Raw genomic sequence first — 21,967 nt, 5'->3', positions numbered from 1 at the left:
ATTTCTGCCCCCCCCCGGGCCGGCTGAGCTAGAGGCCAAAATCTACAGATAGGCACTTTGCAAAAAGCACCTCTTTTTTCTGTCAAAAAATGTGATGTGTCCACGTTGTGTTTTGGGGCATTTCCTGTCGCGGGCGCTGGGCCTACCCACACAAGTGAGGTATCATTTTTATCGGGAGACTTGGGGGAACGCTGGGTGGAAGGAAATTTGTGGCTCCTCTCAGATTACAGAACTTTCTGTCACCGAAATGTGAGGAAAATGTGTTTTTTTAGCCAAATTTTGAGGTTTGCAAAGGATTCTGAGTAACAGAACCTGGTCAGAGCCCCCACAAGTCACACCATCTTGGATTCCCCTAGGTCTCTAGTTTTAAAAAATGCACAGGTTTGGTAGGGTTCCCTAGGTGCCTGCTGAGCTAGAGGCCAAAATCTACAGGTAGGCACTTTGCAAAAAACACCTCTGTTTTCTGCCAAAAAATGTGATGTGTCCACGTTGTGTTTTGGGGCATTTCCTGTCGCGGGCCCTGGGCCTACCAACACAAGTGAGGTATCATTTTTATTGGGAGACTTGGGGGAACACTGGGTGGAAGGAAATTTGTGGCTCCTCTCAGATTCCAGAACCCTCTGTCACCGAAATGTGAGGAAAATTTGTTTTTCTAGCCAAATTTTGAGGTTTGCAAAGGATTCTGGGTAACAGAACCTGGTCAGAGCCCCACAAGTCACCCCATCTTGGATTCCCCTAGATCTCTAGTTTTCAAAACTGCACAGGTCTGGTAGGTTTCCCTAGGTGCTGGCTGAGCTAGAGGCCAAAATCTACAGGTAGGCACTTTGCAAAAAACACCTCTGTTTTTTGTAAAAAAATGTGATGTGTCCACGTTGTGTTTTGGGGCATTTCCTGTCGCGGGCGCTAGGCCTACCCACACAAGTGAGGTATCATTTTTATCGGGAGACTTGGGGAACACTGGGTGGAAGGAAATTTGTGGCTCCTCTCAGATTCCAGAACTCTCTGTCACCGAAATGTGAGGAAAATGTGTTTTTTTAGCCAAATTTTGAGGTTTGCAAAGGATTCTGGGTAACAGAACCTGGTCAGAGCCCCACAAGTCACCCCATCTTGGATTCCCCTAGGTCTCTAGTTTTCAGAAATGCACAGGTCTGATAGGTTTCCCTAGGTGCTGGCTGAGCTAGAGGCCAAAATCTACAGGTAGGTACTTTGCAAAAAACACCTCTGTTTCCTGTCAAAAAATGTGATGTGCCCACGTTGTGTTTTGGGGCATTTCCTGTCGCGGGCGCTAGGCCTACCAACACAAGTGAGGTATCATTTTTATCGGTAGACTTCGGGAAACGCTGGGTGGAAGGAAATTTGTGACTCCTCTCAGATTCCAGAACTTTCTGTCACCGAAATGTGAGGAAAATGTGTTTTTTTAGCCAAAATTTGAGGTTTGCAAAGGATTCTGGGTAACAGAACCTGGTCAGAGCCCCACAAGTCACCCCATCTTGGATTCCCCTAGGTCTCTAGTTTTTGAAAATGCACAGGTTTGGTAGGTTTCCCTAGGTGCTGGCTGAGCTAGAGGCCAAAATCTACAGGTAGGCACTTTGCAAAAAACACCTCTGTTTTCTGTAAAAAAATGTGATGTGTCCACGTTGTGTTTTGGGGCATTTCCTATCACGGGCGCAATGCCTACCCACACAAGTGAGGTATCTTTTTTATCGGGAAAGTTGGGGGAACGCTGGGTGGAAGGAAATTTGTGGCTCCTCTCAGATTCCAGAACTTTCCGTCACCGAAATGTGAGGAAAATGTGTTTTTTTAGCCAAATTTTGAGGTTTGCAAAGGATTCTGGGTAACAGAACCTGGTCAGACGCCCCACAAGTCACCCCATCTTGGATTCCCTTAGGTCTCTAGTTTTCAAAAATGCACAGGTTTGGTAGGTTTCCCTAGGTGCCAGTTGAGCTAGAGGCCAAACTCTACAGGTAGGCACTTTGCAAAAAACACCTCTGTTTTCTGTCAAAAAATGTGATGTGTCCACGTTGTGTTTTGGAGTGAGGTATCATTTTTATCGGGAGACTTGGGGGAACGCTGGGTGGAAGGAAATTTGTGGCTCCTTGTAGGAGGCTGGCCTGGCTTGTAGTGGGTACCAAGGGGTACTTACACTCTGTACCAGGTCCAGTTATCCCTTATTAGTGTAGAAGAGGTGTTTCTAGCAGCTTAGGCTGATAGAAGGTAGCTATAGCAGAGCAGCTTAGGCTGAACTAGGAGACATGCAAAGCTCCTACTATACCACTGGTGTCATATGCACAATATCATAAGAAAACACAATACACAGATATACTAAAAATAAAGGTACTTTGGGGCATATTTATACTCCGTTTGCACCGAAATTGCGTCGTTTTTTTGACGCAATTTCGACGCAAAACTAACTCCATATTAATACTTTGGCGTTAGACGCGTCTAGCGCCAAAGTCCATGGAGTTAGCGTCATTTTTTAGCGTGGACACCTACTTTGCGTTAATTATATGCAAGGTAGGCGTTCCCGTCTAAAAAATCGACTCTGAGGCATGTGCGTCGGATTTATACTCCCGGGCAAAAATCCCGCCCGGGAGTGGGCGGGTCAAAAAAAATGACGTACGGCCGCTTTTGCGCCATTTTTTAGCGCCTGCAAAAGGCAGGCGTTAAGGGACCTGTGGGCTCTGAAGGAGCCCAGAGGTGCCCCCCTATGCCCCCAGGGACACCCCCTGTCACCCATGCCCACCCCAGGAGGACACCCAAGGCTGGAGGGACCCATCCCAGGGACATTAAGGTAAGTTCAGGTAAGTGTTTTTTTTTTATTTTTCTTGTGGCATAGGGGGGCCTGATTTGTGCCCCCCTACATGCCACTATGCCCAATGACCATGCCCAGGGGACAGAAGTCCCCTGGGCATGGCCATTGGGCAAGGGGGCATGACTCCTGTCTTTGCTAAGACAGGAGTCACTTCTATGGGGGTTGGGAGTGGAAAAAAATGGCGCAAATCGGGTTGAGGTGAAAAAATTGCCTCAACCTGACTTGCCCCATTTCTTGACGCCCAAGCTCCATATCCGCCACGCCGGCGCTGCCTGGTGTACGTCGTTTTTTTTAACGCACACCAGACGGCGCCGGCGGCTAACGTCGGCTAACGTCATTCAATAAATACGGCGCCCGCATGGCACTTCAGAATGGCGTTAGCCGGCGCTAATTTTTTCGACGCAAAACTGCGTTGGCGCAGTTTTGCGTCAAAAAGTATAAATATGGGCCTTTCTTTTTATGACAATATGCCAAAAGTATCTCAGTGAGTACCTTCACTATGAGGATGCCAAATATACACAAGATATATGCACACAAAACCAAAGATATGCAGTAATAGCAAAAGGAAGTAATGCAAACAGTGTAAAGTTACAGTAGATTGCAATAGGAGAACATAGGTATAGGGGCAACATAAACCATATACTCCAAAAGTGGAATGCGAACCACGAATGGACCCCAAACCTATGTGAGCTTGTAAAGGGTCGCTGGGACTGTAAGAAAACAGTGAGGGTTAGAAATACAGCCCACCCCAAGACCCTGTAAGGTAGGTGTAAAGAGCACCTACAACCCCTAGAGAGCACAGAAGTCGTGATAGGGAGATTCTGCAAGGAAGACCAACACCAGCAATGCAACAACAGTGGATTTCTGGACCTGAGTACCTGTAAGACAAGGGGACCAAGTCCAAGAGTCGCGACAGTGACGAGAGTGGGCAGATGCCCAGGAAATGCCAGCTGAGGGTGTAAGGAAGCTGCCACCAGATGGAAGAAGCTTTATGTTCTGCAAGAACGAAGAGGACTAGGAACTTCCCCTTTGGAGGATGGATGTCCCACGTCGTGAAGAAGCTTGCAGACGTGTTCCCATGCAGAAAGGAAGCAAACAAGCCTTGTTAGCTGCAAGGGTTGCGGTTAGGGTTTTTGGATGCTGCTGTGGCCCAGGAGGGACCAGGATGTCGCCACTTGGATGAGTAGACACAGGGGGCGTCCAGCAAGTCAGGGAGCCCTCACAGAAGCAGGCAGCACCCGCAGAAGTACCAGATCAGGCACTTAGAAGAGGAGTGAACCAGAGTCCACCCAAAGTCAGAAAAGGGAGTCCGATGACGCCGGAGGACAACTCAGAAGGTTGTGCACTGCAGGTTAGAGTGTCGGGGACCCAGGCTTGGCTGTGCACAAAGGAAATCCTTGAAGAGTGCACAGGAGCTGGAGCAGCTGCAAATCATGCGGTACCCAGCAATGCAGTCTAGCGTGGGGAGGCAAGGACTTATCTCCACCAAACTTGGACTGAAGAGTCACTGGACTGTGGGAGTCACTTGGACAGAGTTGCTGCATTCCAGGGACCACGCTTGTCATGCTGAGAGGGGACCCAGAGGACGGGTGATGCAGTCTTTTGTTGCCTGCGATTGCAGGGGGAAGATTCCATCAACCCACTTGAGATTTCTTCAGAGCTCCTGGTGCAGAAAGGAGGCAGGCTACTCCCAGAGCATGCACCACCAGGAAACAGTCGAGAAAGCCGGCAGGATGAAGCGATACAAGGTTGCAGTAGTCGTCTTTGTTACTTTGTTGCGGTTTTGCAGGCGTCCTGAGCAGTCAGCGGTCGATCCTTTGGCAGAAGTTGAAGAGGGAGATGCAGAGGAACTCTGGTGAGCTCTTGCATTTGGTATCTGAAGAATTCCCCAAAGCAGAGACCCTAAATATTCAGAAAAGGAGGTTTGGCTACCTAGGAAGGAGGATAGGCTAGTATGAAAGGTAAGAGCCTATCAGAAGGCGTCTCTGACGTCACCTGCTGGCCCTGGCCACTCAGAGCAGTCCAGTGTGCCAGCACACCTCTGAATCCAAGATGGCAGAGGTCTGGGGTATGCTGGAGGAGCTCTGGGCACCTCCCCTGGGAGGTGCAGGTCAGGGGAGTGGTCACTCCCCTTTCCTTTGTCCAGTTTCACGCCAGAGCAGGGCTGGGGGATCCCTGAACTGCTGTAGACTGGCTCATGCAGAGATGGGCACCATCTGTGCCCATCAAAGCATTTCCAGAGGCTGGGAGAGGCTACTCCTCCCAGCCCTGTCACCTTTTTCCAAAGGGAGAGGGTGTAACACCCTCTCTCTGAGGAAGTCCTTTGTTCTGCCTTCCTGGGCCAGGCCTGGCTGGAACCCAGGAGGGCAGAAACCAGTCTGAGGGGTTGGCAGCAGCAGCAGCTGCAGTGAAACCCCGGGAAAGGCAGTTTGGCAGTACCCGGGTTCTGTGCTAGAGACCCGGGGGTCATGGAATTGTCCCCCCAATGCCAGAATGGCATTGGGGTGACAATTCTATGATCTTAGACATGTTACCTGGCCATGTTCGGAGTTACCATTGTGACGCTATACATAGGTAGTGACCTATGTATAGTGCACGCGTGAAATGGTGTCCCCGCACTCACAAAGTCCGGGGAATTTGCCCTGAACGATGTGGGGGCACCTTGGCTAGTGCCAGGGTGCCCACACACTATGTAACTTTGCACCCAACCTTCACCAGGTGAAGGTTAGACATATAGGTGACTTATAAGTTACTTATGTGCAGTGTAAAATGGCTGTGAAATAATGTGGGCATTAATTCACTCAGGCTGCAGTGGCAGGCCTGTGTAAGAATTGTCAGAGCTCCCTATGGGTGGCAAAAGAAATGCTGCAACCCATAGGGATCTCATGGAACCACAATACCCTGGGTACCTCAGTACCATATACTAGGGAATTATAAGGGTGTTCCAGTATGCCAATGTGAATTGGTAAAATTGGTCACTAGCCTGTTACTGACAATTTGTAAAGTAGAGAGAGCATAACCACTGAGGTTCTGGTTAGCAGAGCCTCAGTGAGACAGTTAGGCATTACACAGGGAACACATACATATAGGCCACAACCTTATGAGCACTGGGGTCCTGGCTAGCAGGGTCCCAGTGACACATAACAAACATACTGAAAACATAGGGTTTTCACTATGAGCACTGGGCCCTGGCTAGCAGGATCCCAGTGAGACAGTGAAAACACCCTGACAAATACTCACAAACAGTCCAAAAGTGGGGGTAACAAGGCTAGAAAGAGGCTACTTTCTCACACAACCCCCCGCAAACGAAGGACAATAAGGCTAACCTTGGCCAGTTGAGACTTTATTGTCTAAGTGGTGATAAGTGAAGAGTAGCTCTGCAATAGACTGGTTACTCCCTTTATCATCCACTATATGCTTACTTCCCTGTGGGGATGTAAACCACCCTGTTTGAAGTTTTTTTAGCTAACCAACAATGTGAAGATATATTTTCAGAGTTTCTATCAGTAAGTTTTAGTTTAGAACAGTGGGAATTGTCCACTGGACCTATTTGTAGTGATGAGAATGCCAGACAGGGATGCTGTCTCAGTAAAGCCATAGCTGGGCAAAAACGTTGTCCATATGGCTGTAAGAGAGAACAGGGATGCTGTTTCTCTTGAGTTGGAGCAGGGCAGGGATGCTGTCCTATGAGCTCCACACTAGGGCAGGGTTTCTGTCCTAAGTGTTGTGAGGCAGTGCAGGGTTTCTGCACTAAAGTTTCTCTGGGAGGGTTGGAGGGATGCTCCATATTAACTAAAATGGTGCTCTTTTTCTCACCAATATTAGTTATCCCACAGAGAGGAACCTCAGGAGTACAGCTATGCCAGCTGATTATTCCCTTGGTACAGGTGCCACCCCAGGAGAGGTTTCTCCCACCACAGGAATGGTATCCTAAATGGCAGGGTAGTTAGGGGATACTGTGATACCCTTTTTACCTGTTGTTGGAGAGGGATCCTGAGTTTTCAGGCCTTTTTCTCTCCTTTTCTTTTTCATTTCAGTAGAAATGAGAGGGAACAATTCCTCAGGGATACCCAGCATAGCTGCATGGGTATAAAACTCTACCTCAGCCCAACCTGAGGTCTCTAGGTCATTACCTAAGAGACAGTCTACAGGTAAGCTAGGTGATACTACCACCTGCTTAGGGCCAGTAACTCCACCCCAACTAAGCTGAACTATAGCTAAGGGAAGAAACTTAGTGGAGTTATGGACATCAATAATCTTGTACTGTTGTCCAATGATGTGTTGTTCAGGCGGCACTAGGTTTTCAGTCACCAAAGTGATACTGGCGCCTGTGTCCCTGTAGGCCTGGGCCTCAACACCATTTATTGAAACTGTCTGCCTTACTTATCCATTGTAAGGGGACAAGCAGCCAATGTGGCAAGGCCAATGCCAATAGGTGTGACAGAAACTGTCTTGGGACTGACTACCCCAGTTTCTATGATGGACCCATAAGTGAACCCAACTACACCCTTAGTTTGACTGTTGCTAGCAGTCCCACCACTATTACCACTACTGCTAGAGGCACTAGAGTTTGATGTATTAGTGGTGGTTGGCTCAGGGGATTTACCTGGACAGGACTTATCCCCTTGCCAATGACCTTTATTTTTACACACATGGCACCAAGCCTTTTTAATGTGTGTATGTTGTGAAGAAGAGGAAGAATTTGATTTGTCTCCACCCCCTGAAGAGTGTTTAGGATGTGAAGAAGGATCTTTGGTTTTACCCTTATCCCCATGCTTATCCTGAGATTTCTCACCATCTTTCTTCTTGCCATCCTTGTCACCCCCTGTATGAACTTATCTGTTCACTCTTGTTCTGACCCATTTGTCTGCCTTCTTTCCCAATTCTTGGGGAGAGGTCTGATCTGAGTCCACTAGATATTGGTGTAACAAATCAGGCACACAGTTATTCAGAATATGCTCTCTCAGGATTAGATTGTACAGGCTTTCATAGTCAGAAACTTTACTGCCATGTAACCACCCCTCCAAGGCCTTCACTGAATAGTCAATAAAGTCTACCCAGTCTTGTGAGGACTCTTTTCTGGTTTCTCTGAACTTAATCCTGTATTGTTCAGTGGTTAAGCCAAATTCATCCAAGAGTGCATCCTTCAAAACTGTAAAATTATTGGCATCACTTTCTCTAACAGTAAGGAGCCTATCCCTACCCTTTCCACTGAAAGATAGCCATAGGATAGCAGCCCACTGCCTTTGAGGGACCCCCTGTACCATACAGGCCCTCTCCAGTGCAGCAAACCACTTGTTAATGTCATCCCCCTCCTTGTAAGGGGGAACTATCTTGTGCAGATTCCTGGAATCATGCTCTTTCACAGGATTGCTATCAGGAATACTGCTGCTGCCACCATGGGGTCCAAACCCCAACCTCTGTCTCTCCTTCTCCAGATCTAGAGATTCCCTGTCTAGAGCCAGCTGTTGCTGTTTAAGCTTCAGCCTGGTCTCTTCCACTCTCAACTTATTGAGTTCCCTTTCTAACAATTTGTCTTGAGGGTGGGTAAGTTGGGAATGCTTGGACACAGAAGAAATATTGGATTCAACATAGGAAGACCTGCCTCTAACAGCTTGCACTCTAACAACCTGGCCTTCAGGGACAAAACATGCCTACTATGATGGGAGCTTCTATTACTACTAGCAATGCTAGGTGGTCTGCTAAGGGGCAGATTAGGAAGAGAACCCTGTACCACTCCCTCAGGGGACTCCCCTGAGTCAGTGTGTGAGCTATCTATCAACTTTTCAGATGAGGTGCCACCCTGGGCCTTATCATTCTCAATAAGCATGTTAGACAGAAATTCTCTAGAGGGATTCTTTCCTACCATTAAACCTCCATCAATGCAGAGACTCATTAGGCTCTTAAAGTTAAGATTGTCATATGTTGTATTGACCTTTTTGAGAGAAGTTCCTACATCAGACATGATAGAAGAAGGTTTAGGGACAGAGAGAAGAGAGAAAAAGTTTCAGGAATTTTTAAAATACAGGAAAAAAACTTTTTCAAACTTTTTGAAACTTTTTAGAAAGTTTAGGAGTACTTTTCAGTACTAAGCAGAAAGTGTAAGAGAAGAAAAGCAAAACTTTTTGGTTAGGTGTACATACTCTGAACTTGTTTTGTATATTTTTCTCTTATGAAAAGTACAATATGACAAAGTGGTAAGTAGTTACAAGTACTTATCCCACCGCTGCACAACCAATGTAGGAGGCTGGCCTGGCTTGTAGTGGGTACCAAGGGGTACTTACACTCTGTACCAGGTCCAGTTATCCCTTATTAGTGTAGAAGAGGTGTTTCTAGCAGCTTAGGCTGATAGAAGGTAGCTATAGCAGAGCAGCTTAGGCTGAACTAGGAGACATGCAAAGCTCCTACTATACCACTGGTGTCATATGCACAATATCGTAAGAACACACAATACACAGATATACTAAAAATAAAGGTACTTTATTTTTATGACAATATGCCAAAAGTATCTCAGTGAGTACCCTCAGTATGAGGATGCCAAATATACACAAGATATATGTACACAATACCAAAGATATGCAGTAATAGCAAAAGGAAGTAATGTAAACAGTGTAAAGTTACAATAGATTGCAATAGGAGCACATAGATATAGGGGCAACACAAACCATATACTCCAAAAGTGGAATGCGAACCACGAATGGACCCCAAACCTATGTGAGCTTGTAGAGGGTCACTGGGACTGTAAGAAAACAGTGAGGGTTAGAAAAATAGCCCACCCCAAGACCCTGTAAGGTAGGTGTAAAGTGCACCTACAACCCCTAGAGAGCACAGAAGTCGTGATAGGGGGATTCTGCAAGGAAGACCAACACCAGCAATGCAACAACAGTGGATTTCTGGACCTGAGTACCTGTAAGACAAGGGGACCAAGTCCAAGAGTTGCGACAGTGTCGAGAGTGGGCAGATTCCCAGGAAATGCCAGCTAAGGGTGCAAGGAAGCTGCCACCGGATGGAAGAAGCTTTATGTTCTGCAAGAACGAAGAGGACTAGGAACTTCCCCTTTAGAGGATGGATGTCCCACATCGTGAAGAAGCTTGCAGAGGTGTTCCCACGCAGAGAGACTGCAAACAAGCCTTGCTAGCTGCAATGGTCGCGGTTAGGGTTTTTGGATGCTGTTGTGGCCCAGGAGGGACCAGGATGTCGCCACTTGAATGAGGAGACAGAGGAGGCACCCAGCAAGTCAGGGAGCCCTCACAGAAGCAGGCAGCACCCGCAGAAGTACCGGATCAGGCACTTAGAAGAGGAGTGAACCGGTGTCCACCCGAAGTCAGAAAAGGGAGTCCCACGATGCCGGAGGACAACTCAGAAGGTTGTGCACTGCAGGTTAGAGTGTCGGGCACCCAGGCTTGGCTGTGCACAAAGGAAATCCTGGAAGAGTGCACAGGAGCCGGAGCAGCTGCAAATCACACGGTACCCAGCAATGCAGTCTAGCGTGGGGAGGCAAGGACTTACCTCCACCAAACTTGGACTGAAGAGTCATTGGACTGTGGGAGTCACTTGGACAGAGTTGCTGAGTTCCAGGGACCACGCTCGTCGTGCTGAGAGGGGACCCAGAGGACCGGTGATGCAGTCTTTTGTTGCTTGCGGTTGCAGGGGGAAGATTCCGTCAACCCACGGGAGATTTCTTCAGAGCTCCTGGTGCAGAAAGGAGGCAGGGTACCCCCAGAGCATGCACCACCAGGAAACAGTCTTGAAAGCCTGCAGGATGAAGCGATACAAGGTTGCAGTAGTCGTCTTTGCTACTTTGTTGCAGTTTTGCAGGCGTCCTGAGCAGTCAGCGGTCGATCCTTTGGCAGAAGGTGAAGAGGGAGATGCAGAGGAACTCTGGTGAGCTCTTGCATTCGGTATCTGAAGAATTCCCCAAAGCAGAGACCCTAAATAGCCAGAAAAGGAGGTTTGGCTACCTAGGAAGGAGGATAGGCTAGTAAGAAAGGTAAGAGCCTATCAGAAGGAGTCTCTGACGTCACCTGCTCGCCCTGGCCACTCAGAGCAGTCCAGTGTGCCAGCACACCTCTGAATCCAAGATGGCAGAGGTCTGGGGCACGCTGGAAGAACTCTGGGCACCTCCCCTGGGAGGTGCAGGTCAGGGGAGTGGTCACTCCCCTTTCCTTTGTCCAGTTTCACGCCAGAGCAGGGCTGGGGGATCCCTGAACCGGTGTAGACTGGCTTATGCAGAGATGGGCACCATCCGTGCCCATCAAAGCATTTCCAGAGGCTGGGGGAGGCTACTCCTCCCCAGCCCTGACACCTCTTTCCAAAGGGAGAGGGTGTAACACCCTCTCTCTGAGAAAGTCCTTTGTTCTGCCTTCCTGGGCCAGGCCTGGCTGGACCTAAGGAGGGCAGAAACCAGTCTGAGGGGTTGGCAGCAGCAGCAGCTGCAGTGAAACCCCGGGAAAGGCAGTTTGGCAGTACCCGGGTTCTGTGCTAGAGACCCGGGGGATCATGGAATTGTCCCCCCAATGCCAGAATGGCATTGGGGGGACAATTCCATGATCTTAGACGTGTTACATGACCATGTTCGGAGTTACCATTGTGACGCTATACATAGGTAGTGACCTATGTATAGTGCACGCGTGAAATGGTGTCCCCGCACTCACAAAGTCCGGGAATTTGCCCTGAACGATGTGGGGGCACCTTGGCTAGTGCCAGGGTGCCCACACACTAAGTAACTTTGCACCCAACCTTCACCAGGTGAAGGTTAGTCATATAGGTGACTTATAAGTTACTTATGTGCAGTGTAAAATGGCTGTGAAATAATGCAGTGGCAGGCCTGTGCAAGAATTGTCAGAGCTCCCTATGGGTGGCAAAAGAAATGCTGCAGCCCATAAGGATCTCCTGGAACCCCAATACCCTGGGTACCTCAGTACCACATACTAGGGAATTATAAGGGTGTTCCAGTATGCCAATGTGAAATGGTAAAATTGGTCACTAGCCTGTTAGTGACAATTTGTAAAGTAGAGAGAGCATAACCACTGAGGTTCTGGTTAGCAGAGCCTCAGTGAGACAGTTAGACATTACACAGGGAACACATACATATAGGCCACAACCTTATGAGCACTGGGGTCCTGGCTAGCAGGGTCCCAGTGACACATAACAAACATACTGAAAACATAGGGTTTTCACTATGAGCACTGGGCCCTGGCTAGCAGGATCCCAGTGAGAAAGTGAAAACACCCAGACATATACTCACAAACAAGCCAAAAGTGGGGGTAACAAGGCTAGAAAGAGGCTACTTTCTCACAATCCTCTCAGATTCCAGAACTTTCTGTCACCGAAATGTGAGGAAAATGTGTTTTTTAAGCCAAATTTTGAGGTTTGCAAAGGATTCTGGGTAACAGAACCTGGTCAGAGCCCCACAAGTCACCCCATCATGGATTACCCTAGGTCTCTACTTTTCAAAAATGCACAGGTTTGGTAGGTTTCCCTAGGTGCCGGCAGAGCTAGAGGCCAAAATCTACAGGTAGGCACTTTGCAAAAAACAACTATGTTTTCTGTCAAAAAATTTGATTTATCCACGTTGTGTATTGGGGCATTTCCTGTCGCGGGCGCTAGGCCTACCCACACAAGTGAGGCATTATTTTTATCGGGAGACTTGGGGGAACGCTGGGTGGAAGGAAATTTGTGGCTCCTCTCAGATTCCACAACTTTTTCTCTCCGAAATGTGAGGAAAATGTGTTTTTTAGCCAGATGTTGAGGTTTGCAAAGACTTCTGGGTAACAGAACCTGGCCAGAGCCCCACAAGTCACCCCATCTTGGATTCCCCTAGGTCTCTAGTTTTAAAAAATGCACAGGTTTGGTAGGTTTCCCTATGTGCCGGCCGAGCTAGAGGCCAAAATCTACAGGTAGGCACTTTGCAAAAAACACCTCTATTTTCTGTCAAAAAATGTGATGTGTCCACATTGTGTTTTGGGGCATTTCCTGTCACGGGCGCTAGGCCTACCCACACAAGTGAGGTATCATTTTTATTGGGAGACATGGGGGAACGCTGGGTGTAAGGAAATTTGTGGCTCCTCTCAGATTCCAGAACTTTCTTTCATCGAAATGTGAGGAAAACTTGTTTTTTTAGCCAAATTTTGAGGTTTGCAAAGGATTCTGGGTAACAGAACCTGGTCAGAGCCCCACAAGTCACCCCATCTTGGATTCCCCTAGGTCTCTAGTTTTCAAAAATGCACAGGTTTGGTAGGTTTCCCCAAGTGCCGGCCGAGGTAGAGGCCAAAATCTACAGGTAGGCACTTTGCAAAAAACACCTCTGTTTTCTGTCAAAAAATGTGATGTGTCCACGTTGTGTTTTGGGGCATTTCCTGTCGTGGGCGCTGGGCCTACCCACACAAGTGAGGTATTATTTTTATCGGGAGACCTGGAGGAACATAGAATAGCAAAACAAGTGTTATTGCCCCTTGTCTTTCTCTACATTTTTTCCTTCCAAATATAAGAGAGTGTGTAAAAAAGACGTCTATTTGAGAAATGCCCTGCAATTCACATGCTAGTATGGGCACCCCGAAATTCAGAGATGTGCAAATAACCACTGGGTTCTTGATGAACCTACAAGCCCTATATATCCCTGCAACCAGAAGAGTCCAGCAGACGTAACGGTATATTGCTTTCAAACATCGGAGATTGCAGGAAAAAGTTACAGAGTAAAACGTAGAGAAAAATTGCTGTTTTTTTCTCCTCAATTTTAATATTATTTTTTTCAGTTGTTATTTTCTGTAGGAAACATTTGTAGGATCTACACAAATTACCCCTTGCTGAATTCAGAATTTTGTCTACTTTTCAGAAATGTTTATGTTTCTGGGATCCAGCATTGGTTTCATGCCCATTTCTATCACTGACTGGAAGGAGGCTGAAAGCACAAAAAATCGTAAAAATGGGGTATGTCCCCTAAAATGCCAAATTTGTGTTGAAAAATTGGGTTTTCTGATTCAAGTCTGCCTGTTCCTGAAAGCTAGGAAGCTGTTGATTTTAGCACCGCAAACCTCTTGTTGATGCCATTGTCAGGGAAAAAACCACAGGCCTTCTTCTGCAGCCCCTTCTTCCCATTTAAAAAAAAAAAAAATCACTGTATTTTGGCTAATTTCTTGGCCTCCTTCAGGGGAACCCACAAAGTCTGGGTACTTCTAGAATCCCCAGGATGTTGGAAAAAAAGGACGCAAATTTGGCTTGGCTAGCTTATGTGGACAAAAAGTTATGAGGGCCTAAGCGCGAACTGCCCCAAATAGCCAAAAAAAGGCCTGGCACAGGACGGGGAAAAGGCCTGGCAGCGAAGGGGTTAAAGTGTAGAAAATGGGTTGTCATCTTGTGGAACTTTTCTTTACATTTATGCTGCTCCGATGCTCACTGATCCTGATACATATTTTTCTTGAGTTCATCTGAATATTCCTTAGTCCGCATGGGCAAATTATCATGTAGATATCCGCTTCCTTTGTAGTATCAGTGGCCACATGGAGCATCTTTCTCATGCATAGTGTCTGGTTACAGGAGGTAATCCCCACATCGTTCGATCTGTTGCAGTGTGAATGGTCTTATTTTGGTGTGTACTAGTTTATCCCTAATACTTTGACGTCCTTTGCAGGAGAACAGCAGGAGATCCCAATCATTACCAGTTTACAACTGCTAATAGCTCTAAATCGTTTTTAATTCTGACTGCCTGAGTCAGACCTTTGAGCTCGCTGTGTTTACACTTCTTGGATTACCAGCAGTGGAGAGGGCAAGATTCCAGCATCGCGTCAGGTACAGTCGATTACTGGTCTCCTGCAGTTTGATTGCAGCCATGTATTAGTGCGTCATTTATCTCAGCCCCTTTAGGGAAGAGTGAGCTTTGTGTACAGCGTGGCGTCACATTGTGTTGTGGCGGGTGTTGGTGGGGAGAAGAGCTTGTTTAAATGTGCCCTCTGTTTGAACCCTAATTTTCCTTTCATGGTTCCTCCAAGGTGCTGCTTGCTCATTTTGTTTGTCAGGTACTTTATGAGCCTTTGGGATACCGCCCCTTATTTCTGATCATACTCCACGCTGATCTCTACTCCCCATCTGAATATGGACAATCTCTCTCCCGTTTGTAGATAGGTGAACAATCCCTTTTCCGTCACAATTTCTCCGTCCGTTTTCGTTTTCCATGATACTGCCGAGATCATGTTTTCTCAAAATAACCTGGCCCATGAGCAGCCACGCTGGGTTTTATCAACCAGTGTTCTGTTTGCTTTGGTCTTTTCCCCCTTTTGCTTTTTTTTTTTCCCCACATCTCTTCCTCTGCCTGTCTCCCTATATTTATTCTTTCTACTCCCCATCATCTAGCTCCCTCCTTTGCTAAATATTTATCTGTCTACTTTCTAACCTTCTCTCTTATTTTCCTTGCGTCTTATCTTTCTTAATACTGTTCCTTGCAGCAAAGCTTCCATTGGTTCTTGTTTGCTTTCTCGTGAAGCACTCCGAGGGTGCATGGCAGTCTTTCTTTTATGCTTCTCTCACCAGTGCGCTCTGGTCAGTCTAAAGCACCGTTTGCTTCTGTGCACCCCACAAGCAACCTTATTCAGTCCTCTGTGTGCTTCTCACCCCTCTACTTCTCCACTTTTAAGAAAGGTGCAGAGCTTTTCCACTATATAGTAGTCAGTAGCAATGATCTGACCATACAGTATTATACAAATAGATTTCTGATGGAACACAAAAAATGCAATAAAGATTTGATGATCAAAGGTTAGGGAATGCTTATGAAAAGTCACCTATTTTCAATATAAGAGGTACCAGAGAAGCCTACTCGCTATTAATTTCCTTTGGTGGCCTAAATATTTCTTTCACATTGGTAAGAGCTGTGGTTTCTACATTAGAATATATCCCTGAACCGGGTGATATTAAAATAATATTTTCTAAACATCCACGTATCTCCTGTCCCCAGTGTAATGAAGTTGTCACGAGTAAGCCAAGAAACGAGCCCGTTAATCATCTACGCATTGTTTATTGACAACAGTGTGTGCAGCAATAGTGTGGTACGTTAAACTATAAAAGGGAAGTTTTTGCTAGCACCCACCCTGAACTGAATTACTTCAAAGTGCTGTCAAATATGACTGTCGCAGTTGATAAGGCACTATGAAATAAATTAATTTCTTAGTTTTGTACAATGAAGAAGGACGGAATTGTGCGCCAGTTGTGCAGTTTAGTCACTGGGGTGGATGTCTGTTCATCTCACTGTAGTTTTACATCAACAAGCAGTGATTTGTTTAAACATGATGCAAGAGCTAGTGCTGTACTCTTTGTTAAATAAGCCGATCTGCAGTATACCTATATCGCATGTTGAACTAGTCTAGTCTATGTTGTGCTATTTGGCATCAAAGAAGAAAAATTACAAAAAAAGGAATTCATATTTTTTTTACAGAGAAATCTAATCCTTATTCATCCCTCTAAACTCTCATTAATGAACTAAAATGTACATAGAAGCGAGCTACCCATCCATCAAAAGTGTTTCAGCACTTCCTAAGGGATATGAAGTTCTATACAAATAGAATTCCAAACAATAAATTAATTTAACAATTCTACAAGTTTAAGGAGAGCAAGGGCGGTCCATGGTTAATGTCATCTCAGGTTGCCTCGGAATTTAACCATGTCAGGAGAGGCCTAACTCTCAAATGGAAGCAATTATATAGATCAGCTGAAACAAATGACCATTGGCAAAGCTAGTAGGTCTTGCCTATTGACTGACGTTTTGACTCTGCCAGAGATGTTTGCTGATGTTCTGCAGCATCAGCAAAAAAAGAAAAGACGCAATAACATGGCTGCTATTGACAGCTTCATCAGCCTTCATGTGCACTCATGCACATGCCTACATAATAAAATGGACACCATTTCCCTTTATTTTCTGTCCAAAATAAAGTGAGAGACACCACTTCCTGGCAGGAAATGACAACTGCTGGGCCCTCCAGATAAAAACCAAAGCAAAGCAAATTGGTAAAAGACATTGGGCGTCATTACAACCTCGGCGGTCTTTTAACAAGACCGCTGAGGGACCGCCGTGCGGAAGACCGCCAGTAGTGGCGGTTTGCTGCTCGGTGTATTATGACTGTTGGCTGCTCTCCGTCCTTTTTCCGACGGAGAGCCACCAACAGCCATACTGGCGGGTGGCGGGGAAGTGGATGTTGCTCCACCTCCACGGCCACGCCAACAGAACACTGCCCAGCGAATCACGTCCTGTGATTCGGCGCGGCGGTGTTCTGTTGGCGGTGTGGTGTCGGCAGAGCAGCCCCCATGGCTCCCGTCCCCTCCTGGAGGATCGACAGAACAGGTAAGTCGATCGTCCGTTGGGGGGGGTAGGGGAGTGTTGTGTGGGTGCATGAGGGTGTGCGTCTGTGTATGTAGAGGGGATGTGTGAGTGCGTGTATGCTTGCGGGGGTGTCGCGTGTTTTGGGAATGAGTGCGTGTATGTCTGTATGTATGTCTGTATGGATGTGTGCGTGTATGTCTGTATATGGGTGTGCGTGACTGACTGAGTGTGTGGATGTAGGCATGTATGTCGGTGTGTGTGCATGTGTGTGTTGGTGGTGCCTGCGTGCGTGTCGTGTTGTATGAGTGATGTTATGTTGGGGGTCGGGGTGGGGATGGGGGTCCTGCCACATTTGGGAGGTGGCAGGGGTGGTGGGGGGTGTAGGGGAGGGGTGGGGGAGACCCCTATCAGTGCCAGGGAAGGAATTCCCTGACACTGATAGTGCTTACCGCCATGGATTTCATGGCGGTTCCTACCGCTGGAAATCCACGGCGGTAAGCCGGGTCAAAATACCGGCGGCGGTATTGTGACAGCCGCTGGGCTGGAGACCCAGGTCTCCAGCCTAGCGGTCGTCTCCGCCCTGGCGGGCGAAACAGAGAAGCGGCGGATGACCATGGCGGTAACCGTCATGGTCATAATACTAAAAAAAAGACCGCAGCCTGTTGGCGGTCTTACCGCCGCTTTAACACCGTCCGCCAGGGTTGTAATGACCCCCATTGTGATTTACAATGCTGATAGCTCTAAGACTCGTTAATGCAAGACCTATTGCATTGCAAATGCTTGTTTTTGAATGTCGTTAAACTGGAAAAGTTTCTTCTAATCCATAGGTATTGTCCAAAGGAAAGATTCTTGTGAAGCGATCTAGGATGAAAACTGTCAAAGCGAATAAGCCCATTTTTATCAGTAGGTTCCTCAAAGACCTTAGTTTCAAACTGTCCCCCTTTTACCTCAATTTCCTGAACTTAAAATGAGATTCTTTTGGCATCAATAGTATCAGTGAATTTCATGAACAGGTCACAAATATTGATCCACTCCACAAATTCTATAGCTTGGGCATGGTTACCCTGCCAAAATATTAGCACATTGTCAATGTATCTTTGTAATATTCTGATGTGCTTTTTAAAGGGGTTGAATTCATTATATATGTAGTCTAATTGATAAACCCACAGACAGGCCTCAGAACCTTGCCACCACAACTGAAATCTGTAATGGGAGCTCTGAGCTTGAACACTGCCTTTAGCAGTGTCCTGCTACTGGCTGACATCAGTCCCAATCTGGAAGAATTTTATGATGCAGAGGATTAGGAAGTCCACTCTTTAGGGTACAAGGCTACTGACAGGCGACAGGTATGGGAGGATACTAGAGCCCACTAAATCTCACAATACCACCTAGATTATGGAACGTAAAGATTCACACGACCCTCCCAACTAGGGGTAGACATTATACATACTGACACTGTCAATTATATGAATCTATATCACTCTGTTTTGGATCCCACCCCGCAGGAAGTTATTGCCTTTCTTGATTTGATTGCTCTTGTGTGGCTCGAGGGCACCACAGAGAGTATTTAGATGTTCAGAGGAGATCCTACAGTTAATACTTAGTATGCCCAGCAACAAGATCCCAGGGAGAGATGGCCTGTCAACCCAATTCTATGAAGAACGCACACCCATCCTGTCCCCCCCACCTACTGTTGCTCTTTGAATATGCCTGGGAGACTTGATCTCCCCTGCATTAGCTCTAGGAGGTCCTCACTGTCACCATTTTAAAACCTGATAAACTTCCTGAACATTGTGATTCCTATGGCCCCTCTTCTATATTGGCCTCACAAAGCATGCTTTGCTATAGTAGTCCTTGATACTGAAGGGGACTACTTTGTGTGGAGTGCTCATTGTGGTAGACCAGAATGCTGTCATTCATACTGACGTTAGCCAATGGCTAAAGTGGGCTTAGTCACTGCCCCAAGCTGTATGCTTTAGTGGGTGGGTGAAGAATGTGAATGACACAAAAGACCAATGGATGTAGTAAGCTGACTAAAAGCCCCTATAGGGGAGCATATTATATAGACAATTTTAGCCAAATCAAAAGGTCTCCGCTAGTACCAGACCTTAATAAATATGCTGATTCTGTTCCGGTCTCCTGTTTTTTTCTGCTGTGCAAATTAATATATTTGTAACAACATGACCAGATTCCTTCCTAGCCAGTGGTTGACATACCCCGCCCTCCTCCCCCATGCCCTCTCCTGAACTAAGAGCTGCACTAACATATAGAAAATCCATAGATTTTGCAGTAGACCAGCATTCAGACTAAGGTGGAACCACAAAGCAAACGTGTGAAATGAGTGCAGGGAGAGATTGTCATCGGCCGACTCAGCTAGTTCATCAGAGGGCTCAGATAACAGGAGGGAGGAGGAGTGAGGCCCTGTTGCTTCTGACTAAAAACTAGGTAATGCAGGTTGGACTTTTGTTGGGGATAATTATTGAAATAATTGAATCTAAGACTAAGGCCATAACAGCTTGTGGGTGTGGACCTCCTAACTGGGCAGCTAAGCAACCACCTCGAAGTCACTGCCAATTTATTAGCGAGTAGTGGCAACTCGATCCTAAGCTGGTGAAACTCGATATGTGTAATTGCATGGGTGCCTCATTACATTTGCTCAGTATCTGTCTTTGGAGGTTTGGATGTATACCCAGGGCAATGCCTTAAATGTTAGAAATACAAAAAGAACAGGTGATGGATGGAATGCGGAACAGATCAAACATGCATCCCCAGTCACAGAACTGGGTTTTATCCATCAGTTTGGTTTGCTTGCCATTCCAGTTTGGGCCCAGCCATATGCAAATCAGTCTTGACCTTGTTCTCCTTGGGAACAGTCCAGCCCGTACTGCCAGGCCAGGACCTCCCTGGACTAGAAACAGGCATCCTCGGACCGGTTTCTAGGTATCACCCCTCTACAGCCAGGCTAGTATGAATCTGGTAGCATAGTGAACTTGGAACCCACATCTGGGCATACCCTTCCAAATGTTAGAAAGGCACTGGCAGGGCACCCAGCACACACCCACATGCAACTTGCTACTCACTTCACAGAACGTGCATGGTTATGAGCTGTACTGCTGGTCCAATACTGTCAATCACTGTCCAAGTGTGAGTACTGGGCACTGCCATTGAAGACTGTAGGACAATTCTGTTCCAAAAATGTAGGCAGAGCATCAGGAGAACTGTAAACTATCCCAGGAAACTTTCACCCTCAAAACATGCCTGCCTCTCTGCCTTCCTCACTTTTTACAAATAGGGCGGAGCAATTACTGTGAGCTATGCCTCCCTTCCTCCATCCTCCTTTTTGTGAGGATGTATGAGGGCCTGGACAGCTGTCAACTGCCCAATGCAAATGTAGAGATGGAAGATGGACAGCTGCCAGCTGCCCAATGCAAATGTAGAGATGGAAGATGGACAGCTGCCAGCTGCCCAATGCAAATGTAGAGATGGAACATGGACAGCGGTCAGCTGCCCAATGCAAATGTAAAAATGGAAGATGGACAGCTGTCAGCTGCCCCACGGACTTGATATTCAGCCTCTTCTCGCTCTTGGGCACGGCAGGTGGAACAGAGGGCAAATTACACCCCACGTTCTTGGACCAGACACAGGTTGGTTGCCGTGGTATGCTTTCATCCTTCCCTCTCGGGCACTGTAGAAGGGATAAAGGGTAAAAATGCAAGGGAAAGGGTGTGGGTATTTGAACTTCCTGAGTGAAAGGTAGCAACACCCTGGCTATTCACAATTAAAGACTCCAAACCCTGCTTATAGTAGACCAAATCAACAATGTATTTGCTTCTGATGAACCGAAAAGTGGGTTCCAAAAATTTTCAGTTCCCACGTGTGTCTCCGGGGCATTCTGGGCTCCTGAGATTTTTGGGAGGTGTACCAGAGAACATAAAATAGGGGGAAAAGAGCACGGGAACAACTAAAGGGTTAATCCGTTATTGCACCAGAAGTGAAGTTCGGAGAATGCCAGCATTTATGTAAAAAAGTACCCGAAGGCTCGTGATGGAACTTGTCATGGGTTATGGTTTGAGGAAGAAAAGGCAACCGCTCAATCATTTTGAAAAATCTTGAGCTAGAAGGAAACGGATGCATATAGTAAAGACTCCTGGGCAGTGCTTAATTTGTCAATAAAAAGGTGGCGGTGCTCAAAGCCCGCCTCTTAAACACATGGCTGCTGCAATTAAATGTGTGAACAGGGAATACTGAGTCGGCGTAAGCCCGAAGCCATCTCAGGCCTCTTCAATCCATATAAAGCCACTCTCTGCCACTTCAGCTCACTCTAGCAGCTTTCTTCTTACTCCCTTTGTGACGCTTTTTTGTTTTCACCTTCCTCCGTCTTTCCCATATGTGCCTTTTGCTGGCAGCAAATGCTTGAGGCAGAAGAATAAGCCTCAGCCCTCAAAAATAAGTGCCGGTGCTCAGCACCGGAAACAACAAGCTCAAATTAAGCACTGCTCCTGGGGTCCTGGCAACAGACTTCTGAGCCTGTCAGTACTGTTCTGCCAAAAGTAGGTTATTTGAAGTTAAAACAGATAAGAAGGTTATATTGGTAAAGCAGACCTGCCTGGTACTACAGAACCTCAGGAGTCTGTTTTATTGCTTCCTCTCCGCTCCTTACCTTTTATTTCGCAAGTAGTTGAGGTTGGGATAGGAGAACATTCTGAGGCTCACATGGCACTTCATGGACCCGGCCCACTGTTGCCACCCTTAAACCCAGTGTGGGTGGAGCCTGAACTTTGGAAAGCAGGCTAGCAGTGGCAGACGGTAATTTTAGGAGGGAGGGGGGCGGGCAGCACACTTACACTCAT

This window comes from Pleurodeles waltl, chromosome 12, assembly GCF_031143425.1.
Source record: "Pleurodeles waltl isolate 20211129_DDA chromosome 12, aPleWal1.hap1.20221129, whole genome shotgun sequence".
Lineage (NCBI taxonomy): Eukaryota > Metazoa > Chordata > Amphibia > Caudata > Salamandridae > Pleurodeles > Pleurodeles waltl.
The sequence above is the reverse complement of the archived record's forward strand: the minus strand, read 5'-3'. Positions refer to the sequence as shown.